At 37.7% G+C, this 8,398-nt stretch overlaps 1 long non-coding RNA gene across 2 annotated transcripts in view; it reads left to right on the top strand.

The window, feature by feature from the left end:
* Positions 1 to 1,035: 1,035 nt before the first annotated feature.
* The window catches only part of LOC106879816 (uncharacterized), a 23,473-nt gene continuing 16,110 nt past the window's right edge, over positions 1,036 to 8,398 (top strand). For both annotated transcript variants that reach the window (XR_008264533.1, XR_001410670.2), the window contains exons 1-3: positions 1,036 to 1,121; positions 1,288 to 1,346; positions 1,920 to 2,073. This is a non-coding gene — a long non-coding RNA (uncharacterized LOC106879816). The remainder of the gene's footprint in view (positions 1,122 to 1,287; positions 1,347 to 1,919; positions 2,074 to 8,398) is intronic.

The raw sequence follows: 8,398 nt of genomic DNA, 5'->3' as shown, positions 1-8,398 counted from the left end.
AGCCCGAAGATTTAGAAAAAGCTCTGAAGGAGGCCAGACTCAACATTCTTGTCATTGAAAAGCCAGGAATCTCCGGAAGATCACTATTATGTAGGACGTACCCCTTGAGAATGCCACATGCACCGACGAGAACTGCATGGCATGTAAGATTAATCCTGGCATTAACTGTAGAACTAGAAATGTAGTCTACAGCATAAGGAGAAATAGAGGGTGCTTCTAAAGACAAAAGAAGACGGCATACATTGGTGAGATATCGAGAAGCATGACATTTGAGGCAATATGACGACAAAAAACAGTCTTCCATACTCTACCAATGCCAATGACCAACATAGAAACATACTGGGTCGACTTGACATCCGAATTTTATCCAAGCACTCGAAGGACGCATCACTCAAACAAATACAGGAGTGCGTCCTCATAAATGAAATATTCCTAGTACTAAATAGGAGATACACATAGAAGGTAGTGATACCCAAATACCCACAATTTATACTTCACAGGTATATTTGTTAATAGGCTGTTATTTAGACGTATATGTATATTTATATATATTAGTAGGTAAATGGATATGCAAGTAAACAGATATATAAGTAGATAGATAGGTACATAGGTAATACAGACACAGAAGCACACATACACAAACACACATATACACACATACACTCATGTGTACACAAACGAAGACCATATACATACACGCACACATTACACAAACACAAGGATACGTATAGAGACACACATCCATACATGACGGATGCACGTACATAGTCACACGAACCCATACACATTGACACATTTAAAAATGCACACACAAGGAAACAGAGGCACACACAAATTTACACATACGCGCATACGAAACACAAATGTGAACAGAAACATATGATTATGCAGAATACATAAAAGCAAACGTACACGCATGCATACACACACTCATATATACAGACAATCATACATACACACATACATACAAACATACATACATACATATATATACACATGAACACTGACGCACACACATGCGCTGAAACAAACAATCAAAATGAACGCAGCTCCAATAACGGACAAAGTCAACGACTATTGAAGATGCTGCAAGAAGTAACGAAAATTTTAGAAAAAAATATGTAAGTGAATGAGTGGAAATCGAACCGGATGTAGATTAGTGTTTCACAGCTTCACTGAGTATTTTCTGTCTCCCTATTTTTGCTGTTGCTATTTTGGTTTGCTTTTTCACGTAAAAGAAGTTTTCAATTTCTCACTCTCACCTTATATCTTTCTAAATTCTTTCAGAATGTAGGCACAGTTTCTTCGCTTCAATATTTTCTTCTTTTAGCTGCTTAACCCAACAAGTAGGTGCTGTTTCTTAAAAAAAATTTTTTCATTTATATTATGACTGTTCCATTAACTCTAAATTACTATTTGTTGACTCTCTCCCTCTCTCTCTCTCTCTCTCTCTCTCTCTCTCTCTCTCTCTCTCTCTCTCTCTCTCTCTCTCTCTTACGTACGTATATACATAAACACTTCTGTGCCAATACACATACACACACTCTCTCTCTGTCTCTCTGTCTCTCTCGCTCTCTCTCTCACACACACACACACAAAGTCAAATTATGCATCAGAATCAACTATATAATGTAAGTATTGCCAACACCACGTACTTAACGCATGCGTGTTGTTTAAACGCCAGGACGTGCCGGTTTTCGTCCGGAAGCAATCCCTTTAAAGACGTATTATTTAAAAAGAACACTATATAGTTCATTCAAGGATAAGCGAAACAAAATCATTTCCGAAGCGGTCATGAGAGGGGCAAATATTTTATCTGCCGCCCTGGTCATCACTCCTGTGGCGGTTTCGTTCCACCTAGTTTTGAGGTACAGGGTAATGCAAATGTAAGTTGAACTGTCTAATTTTTCCTTTTTTAGCGTTGTGAAACGAAATGGTCGTTATCTTGAAAGAACACGAACAGAGAGCCTGAAGAATTACTGGAAATAGCGACAAATCCATGGAGGCTGACTGAGTGAAGACCGCCCAGAAATCCGTGCGTCCACGAACTGTTACTACAGAAAATTATGAGATGTAAATAGTATTGATAGTATTGACTAGCGTTATGTAATCTAACAGTTGTGTGTGTGTGTGTGTGTGTGTGTGTGTGTGTGTGTGTGTGTGTTTGTGTATGTTTATTGAATATGAGATAATCACTGAGTTATATTTTTTGTATTGGTTTAATAGTATACTTAGCTGAGTTTGGAATTATAACTTTCCCAGACGTATTTGTCAGTTCCTCGACCACCCCTACTGCTTCAAACATTAAGAGTGGTGCTTTGTTGTCACGTTTTGTCTTAGGTAAAAAGGGAAAATAATAAATGTGATGTAGATAATGTAAACATCATCACCGGATAAAATATTAAGTGGTAAATTCTGATTAATTTCATACTTTCTGACAATGAGGTATATCATTGTGTTCATGTTTGCTTTGAATACCACTATCAGTAATGATTTCAATGTCAATCTTTCAGTTCTTTTGTAATGTTCTATATAAGAGAGTAGAGCTATTAATTCGCTTTTCTATCAAGTCGACTTTGTGCTTTTTACTAAATAATGATATGTTTCATCCTCTTCGCAATATATGATAAACCGTGAAAAAATCCTAGCATTTAAGAAAGCAAGGGATTGCATTTAAATGAAGCTATGACAATTTCATAAGATTCGTCTCTATTATAATAGACATGAAAATTAAAACTCTTTCATATATATCTCTACAGACATACATAGGACACACACACACACACACACGAACGTACGTACATACATACATAATACATACATGTAAGAACCCACAATATGGTAGAAGCCATATCCACTCATAATCAAAAAGAGCACTAGTGGAATGTCCCAGTGAAAACCTGAATAAATTGTAAACACAATAAACCTGATACGATGATTTCGGATAGAGAAAGGACATTGTGTACAGTTGTGGAAATCAGGTAGCCCAAGAATGTTAACATAAAACTGAAGATCAGTGAAAAAGAGAACACCTATGCTGAACTATTGAGAAATTTGCAGTTATTCTATCCAGATTACAAGTTCAAGATTCTACCTATAATTATTGGAGTACTGGGATATGTAAAACATTGCCTAAAACCCAATCTTGAAAAATTATGTTTCACAAAGCCAGAAAGGAAGAAGTTAGTTCGAAGACTACAGGTCCAAGCCATCACTGGAACTGAAAAAAGCTGTAAATCTTTCTAGATGTTTACTATTTAAGTATATTTGAGCATGTCTATATATGCAACTATATGCATGAAAATATACTCATAAAACAAAACACACAAATCAGCACATATACATACTTACAAATGTACCTGGGGATGTTAAAATTCCAATGAATGAGTCTTGCATCTAGATTAGGAACCGGCACCTTCTCAATAGTCAACAAATCTTGAAATAAAACTGAAAGATGGCATGCAAGCATACATATATACATACACACGCATGTACACACACACATCCACACACACATATTTATACAAACATGTATTTATATTCGTGTATATTTATATATTTCAAAATATACTCTCGTATATATGAGTATGTATATACGTGTATGACTGTGTTCTTGCGTTTGTGTGTGTATTTGCAGGTTACAGTAGTATGTAGTATTTTGGAAAGATCAAATAAAAAATTTTTTTTAAATTAAAAAAAAAAACAACTTATGTCCGGACAAGTGACCTCACTACAAAAACCAACGGAGAGTAGATATGTTACATATATTGGGTTGATCCATAAATAATTTCCGCTTTGTGGAAATAAATTGTAATGATACATTTCGAAGTTGAAACGTTTAAAATTGAAATGGAAGCTACCGTTTCTAAAAGAGCCTAATCTGCCATTCGTATTTAAGGAGTGGAAGTGTGCACATCAGTTTAATATTAAATTTCACTCCCCTAAAATGGATGAACTGGAAATGCATATTTAACATGTGATGTGAGAGTTTAAGAATGGAAAAACACGCCACAGAAACAACTCAGAATATATGCAGTATTTATGGCCAAAATGTCATTACTGACTCTCAAGTGCGAAATCGGTTTTCAAAGTTTCACTCCAAAGATTTGTCATTGAGATGACGCTCATCAGACTTCACATCAGGATGCTTAGTAAGATGTTTTAAGAGAATTAGTGGAATTCAATCCTTGTGAAAGTACGAATTAATTAGTAGTTGCCCTTAGCACATCCCAGTCCAACATCTGCCGCCTCTTTAAAAAGACAGGAAAAGTCAGAAAGCTGGGTCCCATAAGCTTAGTGAGAAGAGAGATCTCATGTCCATAGGGACACGTCTTCTTTCAAGGTAGAAAAATTACCCGTTTCTCAATAATATCAGGTGATGGAGAATGGGTCTTTTATGACGATGCTCAATGCAAAAGGCAGTGGACTGACAAAGATAAATCTCCACAACTTATCTCACAGGCTGAGTTCTATGGAAGGGATGTTATGCTTTGTGTACGGTGGAATCTCCGTAGTATTATTCATTTTGAATTTTAAAACCGAAATCAAACACTAAAGCCGACATATACTTTCAAAAGCTGCAACATGTGCATCAAAACCTTTTAAGAAAATGCCCTGCACTCATCAATAGGAGAAATATGCTTCTGCATGATGACGCAAGACCACATTCAGCGAGGATCACGCGGGATAAAATATTGAATTTGGCCTGGTGTGTGGACCGTGCACCAACTGATTTCCATCTTCCTCTCTCTCTTTACAAAATACTCTTATGGGGAAAAATGTCGAATTTTACTCGAGAGGAATCAAAATATTACCTGATAAATGGCAAGAGGTCATTCAAGATAATGACAAATATACTGATAATTGCAAATGATTTTTTGTAAATATCTTTTTGTAAATATCTTTTCATGAGTAACGGTATTTAACAAAATCGGAAATTATTTCTGACTCAACCCAATTTTTACTCGTGAGTGTAGTAGAGTTTATTATGTATGGCATTCAGTACATTGCACTTTGATATATGTATATACGTGAATGTGTATGTGTATGAATATGTGTATGAATATGTGTGTGTGTAAATATATATATATGTACCCATGCATACACACGTATGTACGATATGTATGTATGCGCATATATGTGTATGGACGCATATATGAATAATGAAGAATTATCAATGAAGTTGAGTTTCTATAAAATAATGGAAGACCTTAACATGGATTGTATTTCTAATATCTAACACCAGCTTTATCAGTTGTCCTGTGACGCTGCTTTGACTTCTAAAATTACGTTAATTTTACACGAGTCTGCACAGTCATTATTCATTTAGACTTTAATGTATAGAGTTCAATCGATCAGTCAGCTGTTTGCCCATCGTAGACACCTACGCAGGATCCATTATATAGCATATATACAATCAATATGAAGGAAGCACATGAGATGGTTTCGAGAGAATAGCAGATAAAAATACAGATAAAACTATATTTATTGTACACGGTCGCCAGGCTGACAAATATTTATGTTTACTAAACATTCCAATACATTGATGAAATCAAAGCTTAATGGGCGGACTAGGTTGAAAACAATGTGTGATTAAATCGATACCTGTCAGATCTTATGATTCAGAGTGGGCGAAAGATTTATTGCTAGACACAGAGATAGATAGTACGATAAACGCAAATGCTGACACGTCACTCTTTGTATGTATATGGATTCGGAAATTTCTTTTTAGCATCTATTTCAAAGGATAAACTAATTGTGCATGGTATACTATTATGCTTTATCTCTCTCTCTCTCTCTCTGTCTCTCTCTCTCTCTCTCTCTCTCTCTCTTTCTCTCTTTCTCTCTCCCTCTTTCTCTCTCTCCTTCTCTCTCTCTATGTATATATATACAAGCACACAAACATATAAACATACTGGCCGGCTGACTGGGTGGAATGATGGATGGATGGATGGATTGGTAAACAGCTAGATAGATAGATAGATAGATAGATAGATAGATAGATAGATAGATAGAAAGAAAATCAGACACAATATGGCGTGCTATTTTATGAGGATAATATAACTTCTAATCTTTCAAATCTTTATGTCAAATCTCAGCAATTCTTCTATGCTTCCTGTCTCCTTTTCTTCCCCTCTGCTTCTCCCCAGCGTTTGTTATCCATCGTGTACTGACCATTCCTCGAGAATCTAGTGTCGAGATTAATCACTCAGAAAGTATTTATGAAACACACATATGATTACTTCTCTTCCTTACCCTCACACATTTAGAGTAACTATTACCTCTCACTATTTCTCGGCGGTGAGGCAATACTAAACCCTCCAACCTTTCTTTTCACCTCAGCATTATAATCATCACCTCACCCCTAAGTCCTTTGTATATTTCATCTATATATCTTCCTCTCTAGGATTGGACTTTTGATATGTCTGCCTCTATTTTTGATACGCTTTGCCTACCACTGTAACTCTAACATTTATCCTTGTGATAATGGAATAATTTACCAGTAAATAACATCGCCGACCTCGTAGGGCTATACATCTTGGATCCCCTAAGGAACGTACCCACCCACATAGGTCGGCCCTCTATATGGACGACGGCCTGGCTATGTCAAGTCATATGAACGGTCACACTATGGATAAGGAATTTGGCCTGTTCATAACGGTTACCACCAACCTGACTACGGTCGATTTCCTGGACGTAACCTTAGACCTCGGTACTGGAAAGTATTACTTGCACAAGAAGCTTTATGAGGATACAGTATACATCCACAAGAGCGCAAAAAATACCCCCGCTGTAATTGGAAACCTACTATGCGTCATTAGTAACCAACTATCTTATCTCTCGGCCACTTACCACCTCAACAATGCTTTGGCTAGAAGCGGGTTTACTAAGAAACTCACATATATGGATAACCCCGAAACACCCTCTCGTCACCCCAAAAGGATTAGAAGCAAAATTATATGGTATAACCGTCCTTTTAACCGAGAAGCTTCACTCAACGTAGCTAGGCGCTTCCTGTTGTCAATTAAGAAACACTTTCCCATAGATCATAAGTATTACAAACTCTTCAATCCCCATAATGTCAAGGTAAGCAACTTCTGCTTAGACAACATCGCATCTAACATAGCACGCATCAATTGACGTAAAAATGCACCCACTCCATCCAACCAAAACCTGCAATTGTCGAAATGCTACGATGTGCCCTCTAAAAGGATCTCGTCTCTCAAGAGATGTCGTATACAGCGCCACCCTTACAACATACGATGGCATTACTAAGTACTATACGGGTATGACAGCTAATGACCTCAAGGGAAGATACTTCTAGCATATAAACTCGTTCAGATGCAGGGACAGAGAGAACTATACTCCCCTGTATCGTTTTCACTGGAAATTCCGTGGTCTCCGGAATGAAATACCCGGCATCAGTTGGACTATTGTCGACAAAGCACCACTTTATTCACCCGGCGTCCTAAACTGCCAGCTTTCCCTGCGCGAAAATTTGATATCCTCCAACAACCTGCATTATTCATCAACAAGAAATACGATTTATCGCATGGCTGTCACCAGAGATATGCTAATCTGGCAAATTTCATGTCTGACTGCTGACAACCCGGATATACCACCTTAACGCCTGCTCCTACTCTGCATCGCCTGGACATAGGAAACCGGTACCAACAAGCCCCATGACCAGGATCGCCATTTACCAATTCCCAATGTTTGCGAAACCCCAACGTATACAAGTCCCCAACGCCTACCAATCCCCAACACTTGTTTTGCATGTGTATACTGGCGCACGGGCATATACGAGAGGACATGTGCACGCGAATGCATGTGTGCACACAAACTCGTATGCATACAAACATGCATGCAAATATACATATATATATATATATAAATGAATGCGCATATATGTGTATGCGTGTATGTGTGTTCATGTGTGCGTATGCGCGTGCGCATGCGCGCATGTACTTGTGCAGACGTGCGGATGCGTACCCATGTATAAATGCGCATACTTACATCAATATACACATGCAAGCAAAACTATATGAGTGTGCCTACACACCCACATATACAACTACTTACTTGCGCATTCCATCTCTTCCTACTTCCGCCCCCAACAATCTGACCGATTTCTAATCGCCAACTTCTATATTTCCTGTCGTGCACGTGGTCACTTTCCTGTTTGCCATGCGGTATCTTACAACTAACTGTTACCCATACACCAACATCAAACAACGACACTGCGTGACCTTCCTCGACCGGTGAAAACAATCAGCTTCTGTCATTCAAATTCGGAATGGCTGATGACTAGCATCACGCTTGAAACTCAAGATTACCAATGAATTTGAATCAAACTGTTTTGATCTATACATGCATGTAACTTCCAGTAAGTTGGTTG

Source organism: Octopus bimaculoides, chromosome 7 (assembly GCF_001194135.2).
Source record: "Octopus bimaculoides isolate UCB-OBI-ISO-001 chromosome 7, ASM119413v2, whole genome shotgun sequence".
Classification (NCBI taxonomy): domain Eukaryota; kingdom Metazoa; phylum Mollusca; class Cephalopoda; order Octopoda; family Octopodidae; genus Octopus; species Octopus bimaculoides.
Note: the sequence above shows the minus strand (reverse complement) of the source record. Positions and strands in the feature narration are given on the sequence as shown.